Below are 25469 nucleotides of genomic sequence, written 5' to 3'. Positions count from 1 at the left end.
TCAGACTGGGACATACTGAACACTGGCATGACGCTGTGTATCTGGTATGTGGCGATGGGCAAGCAGGACAGGGAGAGGACTCCTGCTCAGCATTCTGTATTTTCAGTCTCCATGTACCATCTGAGAAACAGCTTTGATATAATTCAAGGAGATTTACAGTTTAATGGGCGAGAGATACGTAGCAATAAAGAGCTGCAGCAGCATGCTTGTGTCTTAGTTGTATAATAATAATAATAATAATAATAATAATAAAAAAAAAAAATCTGTCACGACACTTACAAAAATTTGAAGTAAAATAGCAGAGAAATATCCTGAGGTTTTGATTGCTGGGATACTTTTGACACCCCCCCCCCCCCCCCCCATAATACAAATTCCAATGCCAAAGTGCTTGGAAGTGCTACTGTGTGTATGTGTGCAAAAAAAGCACTCATTAATAGAGTTTTAGTGCTCATGTAAGTGAGAGATTAATGGCCATTGCCAGCCCTAGAGAGTTCAGCCAAGACTTTTGCAGGTTTCTGCCAATGTATGTGAAAATGCTTCTATTCACCCAGCCTTTGTCAGCCGTTCCCTTAGGAAGAAATCGTGCTGAATCATGCAGTGCTCTGCGATGCTGACGAGCAACTATCACATTCCTATGCAAATGGAAAATAAAATCAGGCCTGAACTGGAGGTTTCTGTTCACAGATGAAAACCTGGACCCCTTCATGCCATCCTTCTCATGAGCAACAACAAATGCAGAGTTATTTGAAATATGATTTTGGCAATTCTGCTCTACCAAATACTGGTCTGATGTCAACCCAAGTTTTCTTCAGTTACAGGACTTGGGTCAATAGAGAGTCAGGTTGGGGTTTTTTTTCAATTTTATGCCAAAACACACTGCTTTATGAGCATCTAAAGACCATGTTTATTTTTAATGTAAGGTTTTTTTACAGTGTTATTCATCTTCCCGTTTTGGGTTAGCTAGCTGTATATATATAACGCACATACACTGTTCTTCTCTAGTCATAAGGATTTTATTCTTCCTATAAATGCTTGTGTCCCTGTAAAAATGTGGCATTTCATTTGTGTATTTTTTCTGGCTTATCGCATTCTCAGCACATTAGAAGAAACAGAACAGCCCAAAGACAATGATTCTGAGTAGTTATCACGCAGTTTCAAATGTAAGATGTCTAAGTTAATGTATCTAGTGCCCCTTCAAGAGGCAAGTTGCAGAAGTAGGCATTTGCTAATGGGTACAATGTTCTGGCCACTTCTGTTCTGCAATCTTTAGAAGTTGTTTCTTACTGTGTAAATTAAAGACTCTGAGTAGAAGAGTTTCTTCTAAGTGTTTGATGACATTAATTCTCTTTCCCAGAAAGAGATGCAAATGACTTTTTTTTTCATGACAGACAGAACTGATTTCAATGGAACAATTTGTCTAATGTAATAAAATAATGAATGACGGTATCAACTTCGCTCTGTGAATACAGTATCCTGATATATTTGTCAAGTACATAGCAGTGATTAGTCTTAAAAAGCCTGCTAACTGACTTCAATTAACTAAAGGATTTACTGCATTATAAGGGTTTCTAGGAATTCCCTATAGGAATTTTATATTTAAAACAGTACACAGTAAAAATAACAAAGCGATGTGTATTTGTATACCTGATCTTTATATTAAGAATATGTCTAATACGGACATTGCAGAATAGAGATGCAGGTCGGCTCTTTCGGGGGAAAAGCGAGGGCAGCGTGGAGCCGCTCACCACGGCGTCTGGCACCTGAGCTGATACTAAGTTAGTTGGTATGTATTGTGTGACATACATACATTACATTTCAATGCTCTGGGCACACATGCTGTCAGGAAAGACAAGAGAAGCAGACACAATCCTACCATTTAGAGGCAGAGGACTGGAAATCACTTGACTACTTTAGACACATTATAATGGAAATCTTTTGTCACCTGTTATTCTTGTGATAGGTACAATTAAGGCTTTGAATGCTTTGCTAGGAAAGTAAATATTTATCATGTTATTAATATAAATCACAAATAATTGTGTATTTAAATTATAACTATATTAATATTGAAACTGTGTAAAGGAACACATCAGTAGGAGATACTCTTTGCCTACAAGCCTTTGCATGTGTTAAATTATACAAGTAAACCTGAGCCTCCCACAATTTTCCAATTTCAGAACGCTTCACAAAAATTACCTATCTTCTGCTCCTTCTTTGAGACAGATAGCTAGTTTAGTGGCCATTTTACTGTATTTTATCCCATAACTGTTTAACACAGAAATGTAAAGATTAATAGAGGACAAATGGAGGCAAGTTTTCTCCTCTTCCTTCCTCCACTCTTGCGCAGACGCGTACACAATGCACATATACTTTGTCTGCAGTGCAGCACAACATGCTAGGTTGGACATTTTAAAAAATTTTATATGCAGTGTTTAAAAATGAAGTATTTAAAATATGTATTATCATAAAGTGTATTTGTTGCACTTGCTACTTTATTCTAACTAATTTCTGTGTGGATACTTGTAAGCAGTATGCATACAAATTTGAACCACAATTGTATAATGTTGCCCAATATTCAACATTCACAGTCCTTCTTGAGTTGCTGTAATTAAGGAAGAGAAATGTGCTGATCTAAGGCTCAGTTGAGAACTACTACCTAGGTGTAGGGATAGGCACTGATTGGGCTTATACAATAGAGATCTTTAGTGGCTTCTTTTGTTTTGGTTTTTTATTTTTTTTAATGACACATTGCAAATGTTTCCAGTATCCACATGAATGATGAATTTATGAAGCTGGCAGTAACCTAAATCCTTCCACGCATATCTCAACAACACATCTGGCTCAAGTGTCCTAAGACTGGTCTATGGATCTCCCTGAAGGAAACTGGTGTGAAAATGTACTCGAGTGCACCCTAAAACTGGGCTTTTTCACTTCTGTATTGCCAACACACCTGATAAAATAGGAATGTAAATAATTTTTATCTCTGCTTTCAATACAAGTATATATTGCCATTTTAAGGCTTTTAAATTTTAAGAAGGTTTTCTTCTGCAACAGGTTGAGCATGTTTAGTAATGCCCACAGGGAAAGCCTAAAGTTTGTAACCGATGTGAATTTGCTGTAAGAGACAAATATGTCCTTTTCCTTCCCCTACACATGTACATGCATAAAAACAGTGGTGAATACCAGTTGCAAAGCAAATCCTAAACATTAGGTAAGTTCTAGGCGACAACCTTGAGAGCCCCGCTGGGCTGGGGAATCCTGGCTGAATTTCGCTGGCTGAAGCAGACAGTACTTTTCCACCGTGAGCCTGATCAGCCTGCTGACAGTTCCTGTCGCATAGTACAGAGTGAAGCGAAGTACTAGATAGTGTCCTGCATCCTAATGTTTTCACTTTTCTTTATTTTTATTCTATTTTCTTTTTGTTAGCATGATTTGGATCTCCAGCTATAGGGATGCCATATACTGAGCAGCATAAGAAAATGTTCTTTTTTTCTTTCTTCTCTTTTTTTTTTTTTTTTAAGGTTAAAAGAGCAGAAACATGATTTTGCTTTAAAAGTTTTTTCCCTAAGTGACAATCTAGTTGCTATCCCTGCTGGGGATGGGGGATTAAGAAAGCCTTTGACAAACCAACAGAAAACTCAACTTGCTGCAAGACCTATTTTTGAGTGTTCAATCAATACTGTTGTGTTCTACTGATATCCCCGTAAAAGGTAATAGAGCACACATGAGGAAGGTGGTTGTGGAGAGTTACTGGATAGAAATAGTAAAAATAATATTTTGCAGAATAAAACTTTGAGGTTACTTTTGATTTAATATTTGATCAGTATACACATAAAAGACGTAGAAAAAGGCAGCCTGAGCATGTATTCTTTGTCTCTGTGATACTAACTACCTCAACAATAAGACCATTGATAGGGTTGAGGTTGTACCACTGGAATCAATGTGAATTTTACTACTGGATGCTGTGTGTTCTATATTTGTGTAAGAAAACCATTTGCCTCACCCATGCATAAAGTATTTTCCAGCAACACAAAAGCCTGTTATATAAGGACAGATTTGAACATGAAGAGCATCTGTATTTCCACTGCAAAGTGCAGTGTAGTGCAGAGAATCTCTTGCTAGCTGTTAAACTCACCACGTTGGCTGCTAGAAGTGATTCTAGCTGTGGCAGCACAAATGCAAATCATTTTTTCAACTAAATTAAAACAATGTATTAGGTGCTTGTTATGCAGCAGTGGAGGAAAAGCCAACAGCCTGAAACATCTTCAGAAATACTGAATTTGTGCAGTGCTTCACAGTTATCCAAGTTCTGACTTCGGTTGTGGGTAAAAAATAATGTTGTGATTAAGTGGGCATACTAGAGAGAACAGGAGAGCGTAAAATACTAATTGTTATGATAGCTGTTTGAAATAAAATTCTAATTCAGGTAGTCTTACATATTTTATGCTGGGGAAAAAAATCTGATTGAGTCCATGGATTTAATAACTATATGGAGCATATGGTAGTTTGAAATAGCTTAAACCTCTCCAGGTTTCTTCACAGAGCTGTATTAAGGTATAATCGTCCTAAGCCTATTATTACAGTCTGGATACCAGACTCATCTGAGTGTACCAGGAGGTGATCTCGCTTGTGCTAAGGATAAAGTGGTAGCCTTTTCAGATAGGCAGAAAAAAGTGTGAACATAAGAGAAGCCAGTCCAAGTCTGACAACCGTCGGAGGAGGTAGGTAGGTGAGAGTGCTGTGGGCCACATTGCCACTGGTTTAGTGTCAGTTCTAGGTGGTGCTGATGATGTGAAAACACAGTATTTTTTTTAAGCTGAGAATTTAGCTGATTACACAGATCATGAAAACTGCATATTTTAGGGAAATAGTAAATGAATTGCCTATTATACCTCTAGTCAGCAAAAGTGACGTCCTTCTTTTTTCAGAGGCTTACACTACATCATATATACACTGTCCAGGATGAACAATCTATTTAGTCGTCTTTAGAACTTTTTCCTATTGATACAAATAACATTATGAACATGGAAACGCATTTCACACCCTTGAACTTCCAACTCTTCACCTCCTGCCTACCAGCAGCACCTACACAACATCTGTTTTATTGAATAAACTTTAAAATCATAACATCCTGAAAAGTGCACTAGCTTCAAAGAAAAGAAAAGAAGAAAATTAAGATCTAAAATTGAATAGAAAATACTACTCTCCTAGAAGTCTGCAACTAACAGAACAAATTAGATGGCATATTTAGATGGCGTATTATTAAGAAAACCATTTATGAAGTGATGTGGCAGAATTAGGACCATTACATGGACAACAAAGTTTTATGCGCAGATATCAACACCTGAACATAAAAACAGAATTTCAGAGTTGCACAGAAGGAGGGGGAGAATCCTTCTTAAGTTCTGCTTAAATGCAGGGCAGGTAAGCATTTAACCTAATAAATAATTTAAACATGTGCATGTCCCAAAAGAGCCAGGGAAAAGAAAACTACACCAAAATGAACACTGAGTCAATGAAATTTGACTGACATCCATATAAAAAGTTGAAAAGCACTTTAATGCCACGCTGTTATTGTCTCTGAGCACCAAATCAGAGGAGGTGACAGTAAGAGTCTGGCTATTTTATTTCATAATGAAAGAATAAAGAAAGCTGCAACAAATGCTTATCCATTTACCTTTTGGACTACAAAAAGGCCTGCATAACAACCTCTTACTTTGCTGTATGTAAGCTCTTAAAATGAGACTGTTGCCTATAAACAGCTAAAAGAGATGGATATGTAATTGCATACACAACTAAGGGATTATGTCACTACCCCTGACATTGAAACCACTAATCAGAACAAATGCTGTTCTAAAATATCATTAATCTGAGTATTTTTAGAAAGCATTACAGAAGGAAGGGACTTTGTGCAGCGCATCTTTCAGACATTGTCATATTGTCATCTAAATGTACCTGGCATACTGCTTTAGATAATAATGTTATATTATTCATTAATATACCCACTATTTGGTTTAATACCTTCAGAATGGGTATACCTTAATGATATGGTTAACAAATGTGAACAGGCTTTCCTCACTGAAAAAAATTCTCAGATATGTCAAGTTAGCATTGCAGTTTCTGAAAACTGCTGATTTTGGAGTGTGTTCTTTGCAGGTTGTCACAAACCACTTAGATGTGGTTATCCCAATGGTGCTGTCAACATTTGCTCTTGTTTAGAATAACTTCCTGTCACTTTTTAGATCACTTACTGTGCATTTACAATCAAACCATGTTTCAGGAAGCCTTTTGGAATATATGGCATTACTGCATTTTACCCATGCCAGTCTGACTACAAAGCCAAAGGGCTCTACCTGTATGAATTCATAGAATCATAAAATCATTAAGGTTGGAAAAGGTTGAATCATTGGTTGGATTCAATAAGGTTGAATCATTAAGGTTTAGACACCTCCATGTCTACTAAACCATGTCCCGAAGTGCCACATCTACACGTTTTTTTGAACTCCTCCAGGGATGGTGACTCCGCCACCTCTCTAGGCAGCCTGTTCCAATGCTTGACCACCCTTTCAGTAAAGAAATTTTCCTAATATCCAATCTAAACCTCCCCTGGCGCAACTTGAGGCCATTTCCTCTTGTCCTATCACTTGTTACCTGGGAGAAGAGACCGACCCCCACCTCTCTACAACCTCCTTTCAGGCAGTTGTAGAGAGCGATAAGGTCTCCCCTCAGCCTCCTTTTCTCCAGGCTAAACAACCCCAGTTCCCTCAGCCGCTCCCCATCAGACTTGTGCTCCAGACCCTTCCCCAGCTTCGTTGCCCTTCTCTGGACACGCTCCAGCACCTCAATGTCTCTCTTGTAGTGAGGGGCCCAAAACTGAACACAGTATTCGAGGTGCGGCCTCACCAGTGCCGAGTACAGGGGCATGATCACTTCCCTAGTCCTGCTGGCCACTCTATTCCTGATACAAGCCAGGATGCTGTTGGCTTTCTTGGCCACCTGGGTACACTGCCAGCTCATGTTCAGCCGGCTGTCAACCAACCTCCCAGGTCCTTCTCTGCTGGGCAGCTTTCCAGCCACTCTTCCCCAAGCCTGTAGCGTTGCATGGGGTTGTTGTGACCCAAGTGCAGGACCTTGCACTTGGCCTTGTTAAACCCCATACAATTGTCCTTGGCCCATGGATCCAGCCTGTCCAGTTCCCTCTGCAGAGCCTTCCTACCCTCAAGCAGATCAACACTCCCGCACAACTTGGTGTCATCTGCAAACTTACTGAGGGTGCACTCGATCCCCTCATCCAGATCATTGATAAAGATACTGAACAAGACTGGCCCAAAAAGTGAGCCCTGGGGGACACCACTTGTGACCGGCTGCCAACTGGAGTAAACTCCATTCACCACAACTCTCTGGGCTCGGCCAGCCAGCCAGTTTTTTACCCAGCGAAGAGTACACCTGCCTAAGCCATGAGCCGCCAGCTTCTCCAGGAGAATGCTGTGGGAGACAGTGTCAAAGGCTTTACTGAAGTCCAGGTAGACAACATCCACAGCCTTTCCCTCATCCACTAGGTGGGCCACCTGGTCGTAGAAGGAGATCAGGTTGGTCAAGCAGGACCTGCCTTTCATGAACTCGTGCTGGCTGGGCCTGACCCCCTGGTTGGCCTGCACATGCCTGCTGAGCGCACTCAAGATGAACCGCTCCATAATTTTCCCTGGTACCGAGGTCAGGCTGACAGGCCTGTAGTTCCCTGGATCCTCCTTCCAGCCCTTCTTGTAGATGGGCATCACATTGGCAAGCCTCCAGTCAACTGGGACCTCCCCTGTTAACCAGGACTGCTGGTAAATGATGGAGAGTGGCTTGGCAAGCTCCTCCGCCAGATCCCTTGGTACGCTCGGGTGGATCCCATCCAGCCCCATAGACTTGTGAGTGTCCAGGTGATTCAGGAAACTTCTCTCTTCTTCACTTCCTAGGAGCTTGGGGGCTACAAATTGTCTGCTCAGAGTAATTACAGCTATATTTACAAAGGAAATCCTGTGGGATGTTGTAAGAACGCTGTTGCTTTGTATCTCCTTTTCACCTGGCTAATCTACAAAGCGCTGACCATTCCCTGTTTGTCCTGAGAAACAGTGATGAGAGATCAGTTCTTCAAGCCAGCATAAGAACCATCACAGCCATATTTCTGATCCTTTCCTCTCCCATTAACAACATCAGATAAACAGCATAGACTTATTTATGAGACTGTTTTAGCAATGAACACTGGTTTACTATCAATTTAATTTATTCTGAATATTAGATTAGAGCAAATATCTCCTTTTAACAAAAATTACTATGAGGCTATTTATTGGAATATCCACAAAATGTAGATACTCCTTCAAATTCCTTTCAAAGATTTTAAAATAGTATTGTCATGCATTTCAAAACCATTTAATTTGCAAGTGTCAAAAGCTCGGAATTGCATTTTACATTTCCCCAGTCCCAGTGTAATCTCTGAAGATGTCCAACATCTCACCACCTATATTAATACGATACACATTCCATTTCATTCAGCAGCTATATCCGTCTAACCTACATATGCCTTTTGGTGTCTGGAGATGTGAATTAGAGTAAATGTTTAATTATCATTACATTCATAAAAATGCCAAGAGATAACAATTGGAAGTTTGAAATTTTGCACATAGATTTCTGTTCACTAGAAATTTAAATGGCAAATCGTTCCAGTTACTCGCTGAGTATTTACACAAGAATGAGGAGTTAGGATTAGTAAGTAGACATATACTTGTGTGAAAATAATGCATACGTGATTACTCATGAAATTATAAAGGGAAATTATTTTGGCTTAAGGAAAGACAACAGATGGTTGGGAAATAATCATAAAACAGTAACTAGCAATGGGAGGAACATGTAAAGAAAACAAAAGCAAGGATAGAATGGGATGAGTAAGTTTGATTTAATTGGATGGCCATTAATTTCCATGAACCATTAGTATGAAGTTCTTGCAGTGATTGTACTTAGTTAAATCTTTTCTATGTTTTAATACCCAACTTTTTTCCTTGCCTGGTGACATTTGAATTTTAAATAGAAAGTAAATGGTAAGTGATAGAAAATGGAACTGCCATATGTGCTTGCTCTGACAAAAAAAAAAAAAAAAAAAAAGATCGATACAATTTTTTTTTTTTTCCCAACAAACACATATGTTCTTCCTTACTTTTTTGAGATTGAATTATGAATTTCTTAATGTGGGTGTCAGACCATCTGTCAAACAATGAAGTTTCGCTGAGTCTCAATAATACACATAACACTTAAGACATTAATTCTTTGATGTAGTTTTGTGATCAGGGTTTTTTTTAGTCAAAACAATAAATGTATATAACTATAAATACAAAGGCTCAGGTAAACATGGTACTTTATAACAGCATGTGACTTCATGCTAGGAGAGGTAGAAATTTGCAGCCTTGGGCTGCTAGTATACAACCCAGTGGTATTTAGTCCTGTTTTCTGTGAAAAATAAGAGACTACGTTCTTTTCTCATTTACATGGAGCTCTGTAGAGCCATTAAAATAGAGTACCAAGTTGTGAGGGCAGCGTATGGTGTTGGGTTTACTCATTCTTGTTAAGTTCCTAAAATATTAATAAAATGGAAATTCATATGATTAAAGCTTTTATCTTATATTATCCAAATATATACATGCATTTTGAGCTCAGTCACACCCAATCTCAAATTTAAATGAATTATAAAAACTGTTCAAAATGCTGATTCTTTTATGTGGACTTTTAAAATGTGTTTTGTCTGAGATTTACTTCAAGTAGTTCTTCTGGTTTTGGTGAAACAAATATTTCTGCTTTCTGGATAAAATTTAGAATTTATATTAAAAATAATCTAAAAAAAAACCTAGGAAGATTTTCTGTTTTCAACGTGAAACCATAAATATACCATTTAGATCCAATTCTTATGTGAAAGCCTTCATTTTGAAGTCAAAGCCTTTTAACAAAAGTGTTTTGATTAGCTCTGCTGATGCATAAACTGCTCATTCAACATAAATTACTCCTGCACACAGCTGTCAGGAGTTTACTGACACTTCCATGAAACTTCCAAAGTCCTTCAAGTCATACAAGTGGGGATCACCTCATGGTTTAGGGAAAATGGTAGTCCTTAAGATGGCACATCAACAGTGTGGAGGAATGATATACCGCAGGAAAGAAGGATATACCACAGGAAGTTTTCTGACCTAAAATATAGTTTAACCATTAGCCAAATGCAAAGCTGGAGCACTCGGAATTGTTTCGCAGCTCCAGAGAGATTTACGTATTTGCCTTCATGTTGTCAAAAGTCACAACTGCCTTTTTCGCTATATATATTTTTTTTATATCAGATTGTCCTTTACGCATTACTATTTCAGGTTAGGCTGGGGGTAGAATTCTTCTATTTTTGACAATATTAAACTTCACTGCGTTAATCCCAGCTATCTATAAAATCATAAAAGGAGAAAATAGCTGAGCTAGACACACCATTGTGTTGCCATAGAAACAAGCACCTCTGTCTAGCCTTCTCATTCCTCTCATTTTGCACACAAAATCTCCAAACTTTGAAAATGTTTCCTAGTACTATACTGTCATTTTGTGGAAGGGAACTTCATTTACATCTGGATTGACAGATATTGGCCTTTACCACATTTTAGGATAGACAGCACAATGTGACAGTGGGAGTTAACAAGAGAGATAAGGATTTGTGGGGAAAAGAAAAACTCCAGAGATTTACAGAAATAAAGAGTAAAGACACACATGCTGTAGTGGCACTATCGAAACAAAATGTTGCCATGCAAGAATAAAAATATATATACTTTATAGAACACTATATTTGGGGATGGAAGGAAGCAACAGAAATTTTTGCAGGCTATCATCATATTCTATTCCTAGGATGCATGTCATCAAACTACTTAAGTTAATATGACTTTTATCTATAAGGCTCAAATAGTACATCCACGCTAGTAAAAGATTACACTTAAAAAGCACAGAGCTACCAGAACATGGTATTTTAATTTTTTTTATGGCTATGTCTCTTTGCAGTAGTAGATACCATAGAATGCCTAGAAAGTTCCGCAAGAATTTATTGTTACTACCGCAGTTTATGACTAACTAGATTTTTTTAAAGTCTGAATCCAGAAATATTAATTATTAAAATTACGATCCTGTTCCCTTGTGAGCAGTTGACCATGAAACCTGAGTTTTTTAAAGGCAAAGCATTTTCATCATCACCACATAACAAATATTCCACGACAAAGCATAGAAGGGCTATAACAAGAGATCTCATCCAAAAAATTGAGTACATAAATCTGAACAAGATATTTACTTTAATTGACGTGCTTGCATTTCTTCTACAGATAATGTGTTTTTCCTCTGAGAACCGGCTTCTTTTTGCCTTTGTTATATTTCCTATGAAAGCTTTTACTTTAAAGAAGTTAGTTTCTAAGAAAATAGATAGGAATTTGACCATTTCTTAGTTTTAGGACTTCAAGATAATTTTTTTTTTTACTTGTAATTAATGTAAGGAAAATATCACTTATTGTGGAATCACTGAAGAATGAGTGTTTCACATTTACATCTGTCTCTGTTATATAAACTCAGGTCCTGATTACTTCTTGCAAGAGTAATACTGTTGGCCATGATATAGCATGCAAATGCCAATCCATATGTGCTGCTTTCCTCCACTTCTTCCTGCAGTTTCACCAAAATATCTCTAATTTTAAGAATTACAAATTGTTCTGCATTCCAAAAGGCTTCAATCCGAAAATGTTTCCTCCATCAGTCTAGGCTCTGCATTCCGATTTTGTTATCGCTGCATTTTACTGGCTTCCATAGTGGAAGCTTTCGCAAAAATTTTGTTCATCTGTTTATGCTTTACATGGCATCTCAAATAAAGTCAGTTTCTGAAGAAATAATGAGCTACCAGATGTTAACAAGTGATGATAGGAATACTGAGATCTCTGTACATTCATTAAACTTGGTCAGATGTGGATGAGTTTTTCAACTCATTGATTATCAAGTCATTTTTCCAAAACATGGCAATATAAGACCTTCATAGTTAAACAGCTATTATAACATTTTAAACATAAGTAAAACATTGTATTTTCCTCCGACTTGACATGAAAATTTCAATCTGAATACTTAACATGCAGTGAAATTAAACCAACTGAAAACAAGGTGTTGTAATCATATCCTACAAGGTGAACTATAATTGATACATAACATTTCCCACATTTCACACTTGTTAAAAAAATGAATCCATTGGTCAAATTCACTCAGACAAGAAGATGATTGAGCATGCTATTTTCCTCTGTTCAGGCAAATCCTGAAATCACTTTCTACTATTCTGTGCCAGAAATTAATTGAAACGTGTAATGACACTGCGCAGCATCCCATACGAGCAAAGAGGGACAAGTATATGGGTGTTTTAGTTGATATATATATGGTGATATATATATAGGTGATATATATATATATCAGAGGTGCACTTCTGAGGTGGATTTCCCGTTGTGCTTTGGTTCATATCCCGGAGCAATCTCGGAGTGCAGACCTGATTTCTTTCCGATCAATCTAGCCTGGAGCTTTTCCCCTGCACTCCCGCTGCCGGCAGGCAGCCATGCTCCATGCGACCAGCACGGCGGCCACCCAAAGCAATCTCCCATCCCCCAAATGTGTCACGTCCTCAGCACTGTTTCACTCTACAGATCTGCTCCCGTTGCAGCATATTTCTTACAGATGCAGATAGCTTAGGTAGCTATTCATTATGAAGACTGTTCACAGTTACAAATACATACACTATAGAGATTGCAATGCTTTCACCATAGAAGACAAGACATACCTCACACAAAAACTTTTTAAAATATTCCCAGAGTGTGGATTGAAGGCAAAATAGGGGCCATACAATACAACATTACAACTTTTATTCTTATAAAAGCATATCTGTACTTGGAGAGGGCCACTTAGGGATTTAAAAAATAGTTTCAAGCATCTCAAAATTTAAATCAACTCATCTGTCAAGAGAAAAGCACATCATAATTCTTCAGCAAAACACTCATATATTTTCTTTTAGGATAACACAGATCCAGTGAGATGTCAAATATAACCAGCTTTCACTCATCCCACTTCATTACAATGGCAAGTCACTGAGAATAAATTTGTAACTCAGTTCATCAGCCTATTCGTTGGTTCAATTCTTCATGCTTTAGCTACTAACAATTTTATACCCTTTTATTTTCAGTTGTTCATGATAACTTGTTATCAATGAGACAGGCTTGTACAAATTTAATTATTTCTTTGCTGGAAGTTTTATTTTCCTGGATGCAGCTGTTACTGATTGAATAACATGTTATTGTGAATTCAGTGCACTACGGGTACAGTAACATTGCTGTTATAATGGCAATGACTAGTTTGGTTTTTATGGCTGACTTCCCAACCATGTGTTAGCCAAGTAATGCTCACACTACTATAGTCAAAGATCTGTTGATATTGTGAGCTATTAGCTGCAGTTAACACCATAAGCTATTTTCCCTCCCAAGAATCCCTAAAATGGTCATTAAGGTTTGCTTCAGGCAACAATCTGACACTGTCTTAGCATGATAGTTATTTAAATTTCATTTTTAATCAGTTATTCTTTTTGAACTGTTTGTGCTATCCACTTTACTGTATGGAGAGAGACTGTACTCTCACAAATCATATTTACATAACTACTCACATGAGGAAAGTAAAATGTATGAAATTGTCCCATATACTAAATGAACAGTTATACACCAAAGAAATTATTTGCACCTTAGCTTTGGAGTAAATCAGCTAACATTAATGGCATTACCATGCATACTGACAGAAGAATTTATCTGTAGTATAGATATTAACTGATTTTTTTTTAAGAAAATAATCTAAAATTGAAGGAATATTGAACTTTGTGAGTAAAGATCGTGTCTCCGTGAAGCCTTACAGTACTGTTATGCTCCTTCTGCAGTAGTACCGCTATTAATTTTATACTGTATTCTATATAATGATTCAATATGTAATATATTCTGCAAGGGCCATACTATTCACAGTTCTGCTACTGTATTAAAGGAACGAGAATGTCTTTCAAAGATCTGTTGTAACATCAAAATATTATTGGTGTCCAAAAGAGCATGTTTTTTTAGAACAGGACTGTGAGCTCCTCTGCGCGTGCCTTTGACACCCCAGCTCCCTAAAGGCAGGGCCACCCACGCTCCACTGTATCACAAACGCTCTGAAGTCACCGGGTTGCACCCACAGTATAACAAGCAGCTGCCCATGTGACCTACAGTATTTCCTTTGAATTAAAGTAACCTCCCAGCCCTTCATATGTCTTCATCCTTTCCTCACCAAAAGACTTAACAGCTGCTTGGTTTATAGTACACTTTTCTGTTACAAGAAACTATTCTTGTAACTATTACTTTTCTCTATTAAAAGAAACTTAAAGGTAACGCAACCACATGCATGTCATAAGGTGTTCAATGGGTTAAATGCAGCTATGGAAGGATATATAAACTTGTAAAGCAAGAAAATATCTCACCCTTACTTTCTTAAAAGTACAGAGGAAGTGGAAGATAAATGCAGCGTTCAACCAATTAGGAGAAAATGTCTAACAAGTATGCAAGAAAAATGAGCATTATAAGGAATATAAGAAGTAGCAGTAAATAATAAGCTTCCTTCTTTCTATATAACCCTCTGCTGACTCTTAGTCACGCTAGGTGAAATTATACATGCATGATTTATTTTTCAAATCATTAGGTGGAACAGTGTTTATAAGCAATTTGTATAATCAAATGTTAATGATATACAGTGGATAGATGATTAAAGGACTATGATATGAGCTTTTCTTATCACTTTGGAGAAAACAACAAATAAAATTTAAACTATGCCCATTACAGCTGGTTAATTGCAGTTCAGTCTGTATTTTGCCATTCAGAATGCCAGTTGAACCCAAATACAAGTATGCATGTTCAAACACATCTTTTTTTAATTCTCAGCTGGGTAGTCTGAGGACTTGATTAATTAAGCAACTGAATAATTTACTCATTTCTGATGTATATTTTTATAAATTACATTCTGATACCAGAATCAGCTCTTTATGGACAGCACATTGCATGGCAGGACAGGAAATCATTTCAGCATTCTTAATGGCATAGGAAGAGAGTCACATAACTGAAAGAGAGCAACTAATCTCAGAATTTGTTCACACAGACATCACAGAAAACAAAACTTTTGTGACTACACAATATTTTAAAAGGACTAAAGGTACAGTTTCATTTCATATGAAATACTTCAAGTGGATAGATAGGAACTGGAATGACTGCAAAATTCAAAACCCCATCTTCTCTACTGAAGTCGATTAAAGGAAATTAGTAGGTACTTTTCAATGAATTTCAGTTTGTATGCTATGAGGAGTTTAGCGTGGTACTTGTGAATAATTCTATCAACCCTTAATAAGATGCTCTAGGAAGACTAATTCGCAGAATTTACTTACAGATGTTGTCAGGTCTCTGGTCTCTGGGCATTTCATAATTTTTTATCTAAAGCTTCTCTGTTATCAAAGCTGAAAGGTGCATTGATTTGAATCTTCCCCTCTCAACGCTGATTAATATAGATTTAGTAGAGAGCAGCATTTGGCTCCGACATTGGGATTCTGAGTTACACACAGGAAACGTCTGGCTGCAGAGGAAACCAGTGACTGGGGAGGATTTCTGTGAGGGGTTGGTGCGCAGGTGCCTCCACGCTGACCCAGGTGGTGGCAGCAAGTTAATGAGACACGCAGCCCATCCCCTGGCTGGCACTGAGCACCCCCGGGACAGTGGCCGTGCAAACGGGGGGGTTAGTCTTCTGAGGACACCACTAAACGGGCCACATTTGGGTTACGTGGATTTCCTAAACAGTTGAAGAAACACTATCGGCTCGCCTTAAGTCATGCCCCTTCCGTCCCTACAGAAAGCGTAGCATTTCCAGCAAGGTCACTTAAGGTGCGTTTACAGCATATAGGCACATACGAGGTGGTTTTATTTTGGCGCGTTCAAGCAGCAGCCGATGCAAGACTTGGCAGCGCAGGTGTTGGCGTGGGTTTGTGCCAGGCACTCTGCACAGGCGCTGGGGGCTAACCTGGTCTGAAGGCTGCACGACCGCACCTTCTCTGCTCTTTTTGCTCAGGCTGGCTCAGGCCCGTGCCGCTGTCACACATGATCTCAGCACACACCGACCCTGTCTGAAATACCTTAAAAAATGTAGCTGGCATAAACGGCTCCATTATTTTAACCTTAATATTTATAATAATTAATACAGTGAACCGTGTCAAAATTAAAACATGATACACGGGAATAAGCAAGTTGTTGACAATAGCTTGGTGTTACCAAAATCAGAGGCAGCAAATAAACAGGGAGAAACAAAAATCTTTTTTTTTTTCTCCAGTAAGATCACTGATTGAGGCCATGAAACTACTCTGTACATCTGTTTCTTTTTCCTCCAACAGTCTCCGCATTCAGCTCTCCAAAACAAATTACTCCAAATGTAGATAGCACAAGAAGGTACTGATTTTTGATATAGGCTGTAAATATTTTTTAATATAGGTCTTATTAAAGGAAAAATGCCCGCTTTAGTTGTGGCATGTGTGCACATACATTTTATCCACATATGCAGTTAGAAAGAAATAGATAATTTACAAGATGGATAGGTGAATTAAATTCTCACATTTTCCAGATAGATAGGTATAAAGATCAATTACATAAATCCTAAAAAAGATTACTTCTGAAGGATTTTCAGAAAATCTTAAAAAGATTCCTCAAATAACATTTTATTTTATAGGACAACACAAAAGGAAATGTCTACTTGAAATCTTAATTCTAAAAAACTACTCCATTTATTATGAATGTAATGCAAATGCATGTAATTTTGTACTTTTTCCAGCACAGAGAAATCAAGCAAGTAATGGAAAATCAGTTTCAACTAGATCTAAGCAAATTATCATTTACTTTAAAAGCGCATTTTTGGGTGAACAGAAACATTGTTTCTTAAGTTGAATTCAGTAAATATCAGTCAAAAAAGGAGACAAATCTAAGTGTTTTCTTTTCCCAAATTTACTTAATCATGCCTTCTATTTTAAGTAATGTGAAGGTGTTAAAAAAAAAAGAAGGTTGAAAACCTGGAAATGGAACAAAATATTTTTGTTGGCCAGGAACAGTCTCTCTTCCAAGGCAGCCAGGGAACTGAAAAAGCTATCATCATTGCATAAGTGCCACAAAACAAAGACAGAGTGATTTCTAATTAATGAGAACATGCGACTGATTTGTACTTATTCCACCCGTACCCCTTTCCCCATCTTACCAAGGCAGTTAACTCACTGTTTACCAAACCTTTTAGCCGTTAATCTCCTTCAGAGAACTCTTCTGCCTCCCCTCCCTGTTCTTCAGGGGCAAATCCTAGTGACTGCTTTCTTTCTCTGGCTAATAAATATTTCATTATCCCATGCACAGTGGCAAGGCTCGAGCCAGAAGAACATGATATGTGATAGTAAAGGGCTCTCACTGTGTAGGTTACTGATTTGAATTTTATACTCAGAGGTAGGTGTTTGTGACGGTGTGCTTCCCCCGCCCCCGACCTTTATCTCCTGCAACCCTGCTTAGGTGATAATCATCAGTGGTGATTGTAATGGATGCATCTGGTCACCATCGGCTCAAAGTGGATTCAGGAGACAGATAACAACACAATAGCCAAGGGCTATTGTGCAATGCACCCACCGAAGAAACTAAACCCTGTGGTCGGCACCCAAATATGACTATGAGTCAGTCATCTTATCCCCATAAATAGTGAGCAGCCCAAGAGCCCTTTGAGCTCTCCTGCATGGCAGTGGGCTGCATGCCAGGATCTCCCCTTGAGCAGGGATGCCTCTCAAGGTTACTCCTTGAGGCTGAGAGATTCCTTGCCGCAACAGATCCTCGGTAAGTGACTAATAGCATGCTAAACTCTGAAACCTTAGCTAAGTGATATAAAGGATTGATTGTGCACATATAATCCTTTAGATATAAACCGTTGACCAAGTCTGGGACTAGGACTGGATCTAGCTGCACCTAGACTCCTCTCTGAGAGGAGTTTAGAAAGCAAGGGGATCCTTCTGAACCTCATGACTCAACAGGAGGGTCTCCCTGACAGTTTTGTCTGACCCTGTCCTCTATGCAGTAAATAATCAAGTGTACCTCGCCATCGAATCTTGTTAAAATACTGTTGCATTGAACTCTGTTAACTCTCTATTCTGTATCAATAAACTATATTTTTACTACTCTCTTACGAGTGAAGTGCACGCTCACTCTATCCGTGACAGTGTTACCATTCAAACCTCATCAGGAGGAAAGGAGAATTAAACCTAAACCTTCCACATACCAGGAGCGACTTCTCCATATTGGGTGATACCCTTTATTTTGCTGACCATATGTGTGTGTGGCTAACTTAAAAGACATACTTGAAGATCAAGCCCTCACTGATAAAACATGCAGGGCAACAACTAAATTATGGAAGGTAATATGGCTTAGTTGTGATCTGTTGCCTAATAGAGGTCCCCTCACCCTTGGGAAAATGTAGTCAGCTTTAGGAACACTGAAAGTTGGTTGTATTTTTATGCATTTAGTAATGTTACTAATAGCTATTTAGGTATGTAAACACATCAGGAATGGAAAGTTTGAGAATTAGGTGTTTACAGCAAATGGTTGCCTAAATGGCTTCCAATGTCCTTTTGTAAATTAGCCTCTCTCTCTGACCCTCACAAAACTTGCAACATGTGAGAAGGTCAACAGAGAGGTTCAGCAACACATCATGTTTACATGGATAATGTTTACGTTTCAGCTTTCTGTCATCTGATGGAACTGATTAGATAATATCGGTAACATTAACGTAATCACAAATTGTTAGTAAAGCTGTTTTCACTGCTGAAGACTGCTTTTATGTATGCTGCTGTATACATAACCTTGGGTAGTTTTACACAAGGATATTTATCAGTGAGGCAACACCACATTAAGGCTGAGTTGTAAAGAGTAGAATATCAGACACAATAAATTGAGATCTTCAACAATGAAGCATAAGATCAGGAGAGGGAGTTCTTTCATTACATTTCAGAAGACAGTAAAGAGTTCCATTTATGAATTAAGTGGTTCTCCATTTAACAACATCTAAGTAATCATTCAATGACCTAAATATGGAAGCTACTTTAAGGAAGAGAAGTTTTGTGGGCACAAGAACAGCAGAAGATTACAGTAAAGTAAAAAAAGCAAAAAGTAAAAACTGTAAGTAAAAAAGAAGTAAAACAAGAAACAAACAAATGCTGAAACCCCAAATAGATGAAATTCCCTACTCATCTGTGGCTTGGCTTTTGATTCCCAGATGCTGTAATGAATCACAGAATCGCACAGGTTGGAAAAGACCTTTAAGATCATCGAGTCCAACCGTAAACCTAACACTACCAAGTCCACCACTATACCATGTCCCTAAGCACCTCATCCAAACGTCTTTTAAATACCTCCAGGGATGGCGACTCAACCACTTCCCTGGGCAGCCTGTTCTAGTGCTTGATAACCCTTTCGGTGAAGTAAAATTTCCTAATATCCAATCTAAACCTCCCCTGGTGCAACTTGAGGCCATTTCCTCTCATCCTATCACTTGTTACCTGGGAGAAGAGACCGACCCCCACCTCGCTACAACCTCCTTTCAGGTAGTTGTAGAGAGCGATAAGGTCTCCCCTCAGCCTCCTTTTCTCCAGGCTAAACAACCCCAGTTCCCTCAGCCGCTCCTCATCAGACTTGTGCTCCAGACCCTTCACCAGCTTCGTTGCCCTTCTCTGGACACGCTCCAGCACCTCAATGTCTCTCTTGTAGGGAGGGGCCCAAAACTGAACACAGTATTCGAGGTGCAGCCTCAATGAAGACTCATTGATCATAGGAAATTCACTGCAGGATCAAAACATAAACCAAACATTTTTTGCTCAAATTGTGGCAGAATAATTCTGGAAGAAAGAAAATATTGAAAGAGCTTTCACTCAAGAACAAAGGAAGGAAAATGCAAAAGAGTATATCAGCATGTTTTTGTCCAGCTAGTATGATCCATCAACTCAAACATATTTTGAATCAGAGCGTTTTTGTGTTTCCCATCACCTTTCTATAGAATACTCTTTGTTTGATTTCTGCAAGAGTTTACTTTGTTGCCCAGTTTAGTCATATTATCTATCTCGATGCTGGAAACCATACTTGGGAATATCCTGTTGCATTTTCTGATATCCTGCTTGCAAGCCAGGAAAAGCAGCCCTAATATCTTTGTAGTCGGAGAAAAGATACCAAAGATATGTAAGACTTGAAATGGAAGGGGATTGATGGGATAATGTGTAGGGGATGATGAGGCAACCATACTAACTTATAAACTGTTTGGAGTAAATAGTTCTATCCATCTGAAGTATAAAGGAATAGGCCTCCTTTTCTGCTAAGCTTCACTTTTGAGTGCTTACTGGGGTGTTTTCAGGTAATCTCCAAATAAATGGGGAAGAGCTGCTTAAATGGATGAGAAAAAAAGAGTAAGCTCTGCACACAGTCAAGAGGCAGAGGAAAACCACAGGACCATGACTACTCACGCAAACAGCACAGAGAGATGAAATGGAAACCAGAGAGACATAAGGACAGAGGGGATAATTTTCCAAACTTCAAATAGTTCAGAATTATAATAAAGAAAAATGCTTATCACTTTGATATGCATTGTTTGTAACTAAGAATGGACTGAGGAGGTAAAAAGGTTGGAAAGCAGTGCTGTTTTTGCATAAAAGAAAATAAATGAGAGGAGTATGAAAAGTAATGCTTATGAATATTTCAGAAAAACCTAATGTCAGCTACTCTCACTATACTATTTTCCTAGATAAAAATATCTTGAATTTTTGCATTGAAATATATTGTCTATAGGTTGATCTACTAAGCCTAAAATAATTAAATAAACTGAAAAAATTAATAATTAGAAAACACATGATGTGCTTAGTAATAATTACAATCATACTGCTGGAGAACCCTATCCAAACATATTATTTCTCCTAGCTAGGGCTGCAGACTGAAACTCTGGCAGGAAAGGAACAGGAAATAGGCAGCTAATTTATGCAGGGAAGTGAGGTCTTCTTGCCAGTTTTTAGAATCTGAAAGGTTTTAGGACAGAAAGTTAAAGCTACTTTTAAAATTTATTTTTTTTTCAAATCAATATTGCCTTTTTATGTATCAGTAAAAGCACATGAACACATGAAAATACTTGGAAAGACACACTACCTGTAGCAGTATTTAATAATTTATAAGGTACAGAGTGTTTAATAATGGAATACATGATATACTGGAGAATAATTTCCATCCTATGTCTGATCCGTGTTTGTATTTATCAGTGGTAGGCTATATGTACACGGAAGTCCATATTCCACAGTATTGCATAGGACTGAATGCTTTCCTGGTTTACAGGAACTACAAAAAAAGTGATTAGACACATTGAATTACCATTCAAATACTTCTCCCTTTGCCTACATTAAGAAAGAGCCATATACTTATACTGGGCATATTTTTGAAATGTCAGAAACTATCCAGAGAGATGTCTATTCATGTGTGACTCCTGTCCGACTACCCATTTTCAATTCCACTCTTTTTTTTTTTCAGAGAGCTGAGAACTGTATGGTGAAATGATATTCCTTGTTCTGATGCAGTATCTTGGCTTGGAGGTCCTGCCATTTTGGAAAATCAGAGATCCATGTGAAGAATCTGCTTTCTCCTACTCCCCAACCATCACAACAAACATGCTGCTACATAAAAGAAAGATATAAGTATGATAATGCCTTTCCCTGATGGTGAGGAATCACAGAGGACATAGTGACTGAAAAAACAGGCAGCTGTAAAAACAGCAAGTGCCCTGACAACACTACGTGGCTTGGGTTTCACCATGTTAAAGACAATCCCGCTCATGCCAGGATGTGGAATTGACAGCTTCTTCCATGCCCGACAACTGACTCGCCCCTGCACCTCCCAAAAGGGTCCCATTTTTCTTCTTGTAACTGACTCTCTAACTCACATTATAGAGTGGGACTAACTGACCGGGATTTGTGCTTGTTTTCTTCTGGTGGATTACCCTGGGAAGCTCTTATTTAGATAAAAGTGTGTGTTGAATGAAAAAGGGGGATGTCACAATAGAGATGTCTGGATTTGAAATAAAGGCATAACAAACGCAGCCAAAAAACGCACAAAAGCATCCATTTGGGGGAAGGGAATTCAAGGCAAGATTTTTGAAGATATTCGCTCCTGTGGAATTTGATGCATACTATCTTTAAAAGTCTTGCCTTCTTTATCCCCAAATTCTTCTGTCTTGGCTTGATTATTTTACAGGTGCCAGATACGCAGATTTGGATACCGGTTGCACTATCTGTATTTGCTGTATTTTATCCTCCATACTGCCAAAGGCCAATCATTTGCAGCTGAGTATGAAGTAAAATTTGATTCTGCCTGAAACACAGCTGAGAGGAAGGGAGCAATGAGCTGTGCTCTTGTTTATACAAGTAAGATAAGAAAAACTACTTTCATTTGACAGCATGCTGTATACTGATACCATTACACTCAAGGAAGAATGCATTCCCTGCAAGTACTTTAAAGTCAGAATTTCAGACACACAACTTGGTAATACAAACATAAGCAACAGCAAAATGTTTTATTACTTGGTCGGGCACTCCTTCTCATGCTACCAATATTGCGCTCTCAGTTGGGCAACCATGAACTAGTTCACAAAGATCACCCAAAACTGTCTCCTGCCTGCAACAACTCAGGAGATTGTTTTGCATCCTGGTGCCTTGGATAAGAAACCGAATGGAGGATAATGAAGATGAGTGATAGGAGGAAAAAAGAAAAAGAAAAACAGCGGCAAAAAGCAGGCATACATAGGAACTGAGGAGAGGAATCATAAAAGACGTTACGTGTGTGGCAGGATATAGTTTCCACAGCACTATATTGTACTGGGAGACGACAGTATGTTAAAGTATATTAGCCTTAATTGTAATTAACAGAAAGCATTTAAGAAAATCACTTAGTGTCATTATATCCTTCCCTGCTTAGGGCTGGCAACTTGTCTCAGCCCCTTCTGTAATTTCTGAACTCATTTCTGAAGCCAAAGACCTCTCCCTGGCGAGGCAATTTGTGCCCACTGGATCTGCACTGAGAAGTCTCTATTTTCTTCTCTCTAAGCAGAATAAAAGCTCCCAGTTATATTTCCCTTCTTACCTCTGGTGTCATGAACCAAAGGCTTTCGGCATCACCGCCAGGTTTAGACACAGACTTACACACTTCGTGCCCTCAGTCCATACAGAGCTTGAAACATTACTTACTGAGGTACGACTGGCCTCGGGACTCACAGCCTCATTGACCGGCATCGACAGAGTAGAAGAAAAGCCATTTAACTCCATGATGAACGCATGAGACGTGCCCAGCCAAGACCATCCTCCCACACGTTATTACAAGTGACCAGAGTGGAAACACAAGGGCTCACCAACTGCTCAAGATGTGGGCAAGAATTAGCAGCTTGCCTTGCTCCAGCCTCTGTAAGGAAAGGAGGAGATGCTGCAGCCTCCCTCGCTGTTTCGGAAAGATGGGAGGGGAGCGGCAGCCCCAGGGGCAGGCGCGGTGCCCGTCCTGGCTGCCTGGTGATTACCCTGCGTGGGCAGCGGGGCTGCTGCCCAGGGCTGTGCTGGGCCTTGGTGCATGCTCCCATCTGGTTTCTTTTCTCTTGGGTTTCCCCTCAAAGGGATGGGTCTGACTGAGCTGGTGCCTGCGACGAGCAAATACTGAGCCCGTAAGTCTCCCCTCCACGACAGCGTCTGCCACCACCTACGCGAATGTCACGGCGCTCCAGCCCCGTCAACCGCGGGTTGTCACTCTCAGATAACGTGTTTACCTGGGCTGGCAGCCTGGTGTCCGCGGTGCCTCATCCCGGATTCTCCACAACAGCGTGCAAATAGATTAACACGCTTACAGCCCTCTCACAAATTTTGGAGGTAATTGCTCCCCTCCTCCCTCCGATTTTAAGTGTAATCACTGTAACTAACTTGGTACTGTAACTTGGATAGTGTTAGCAATAAAAATTACTGTATGGAATCAGGACGTAAACTTTAAAGTGTGAGCAGGCTGAATTTGCCAGCTGTTGGCACTTTAGGCCTCCGTAAATTGGCTCACTAGTATTATGCATTTTGTAATTCTTGTAAAACACATTCAGGAAGGTTTTTAGGCTGTGCTTATTATGACACATTGTAACGCCACTTTGACATCACTATCACACCATATTATATATTAGATGTATAACTAATGATTATGCAAAAGAAGGTTATTCATGACTTTTAGTCAATTCTTGATTAGTAAGGTGACTGTGTTATGCATAATAATAGACCAAGTGTTTACCCTGAGCAGCCCTTGTCCAATACTTGCACAACCCTAATCTAAATTCCAAGAAGGACCATCCATAACAGCAAATGGGAAATTAACACGAGAAGTTAATGGATATTGAAAATTTTGGCTTCTTTTGAAGCTTAGATCATATTTTAAAATGGAATCAAAAAGAAGGACACCATAGCAAAATATGATAAAAAATTACTTTAAAAAGCCAAAACTCCAACACTACCTGTAAAGTGAAGGAACATTTGTTAGGGGAACCCTTGCACAGCATTTGAAAGCACAAATACCAAGATTTATTCCTTCTGATGTTACTGAAAGGTGAGAATTACCATATAGAAAAGGTAAGAATTGACTGGAAGAACATCTGGAGGATGTTGCAGAAGCATTTGCAGGCATGTCTGCGAAAGAATATGCCTAGAAAGTATCTGAAGTTGTTAACTCCCAACTTTTTTGTGAAGTTTCTCAGTGCTCTATTAAACTAGCTATTATGACCAGGGGCAACGTATTTTAATTAGCTTTCCTTTTTGTTATGTCATATATTCAGTGTATTTGAAAGATGATGGATTGAGACTCTGGAGCAGGAGATCCTCTCTCCATCTTTCTGTGAACAAAGTACAAACCTGCTCTCCTGTCAATGCCAAAGCCTTCCAAGCACCCAGAGCAGTCAATTCCTAGTAGTACTGTTCACTTTGATACAGAAACACCATAAATAAATGTTGCTTCAGGAAAGTAACTGAAATTGGAAGGAAAAAATAAATGGCTTGTTTCAGTCAGAGACCTCACCGCCGTAGAACAGAAAAATGGAAAAAAGTTTCCATTTTAAAGTGTTAATTTGGAGTGAATAGAAAGAAGGCAGCAGGGAGAAAAATGCTATCCACAACTACTACATGGCAAACACTACCAAATCCAAATACTGAAAATTTCAGGGGAATAATACCATAAATAAAGAATGCCATTACTGTCACCTTGACTGACCACTTGCATAACACCAGCCAAAAAAAGCCTAACCCACAATTC

General features: G+C 38.8%; 1 protein-coding gene across 2 annotated transcripts in view; it reads right to left on the bottom strand.

Moving 5' to 3' along the window:
- Nucleotides 1-25469, bottom strand: part of SPON1 (spondin 1) — a 207325-nt gene that overhangs the window by 7074 nt on the left and 174782 nt on the right. The window lies entirely within an intron of this gene.

This window comes from Mycteria americana, chromosome 5 (assembly GCF_035582795.1).
Source record: "Mycteria americana isolate JAX WOST 10 ecotype Jacksonville Zoo and Gardens chromosome 5, USCA_MyAme_1.0, whole genome shotgun sequence".
NCBI lineage: Eukaryota > Metazoa > Chordata > Aves > Ciconiiformes > Ciconiidae > Mycteria > Mycteria americana.
Note: the sequence above shows the minus strand (reverse complement) of the source record. Positions and strands in the feature narration are given on the sequence as shown.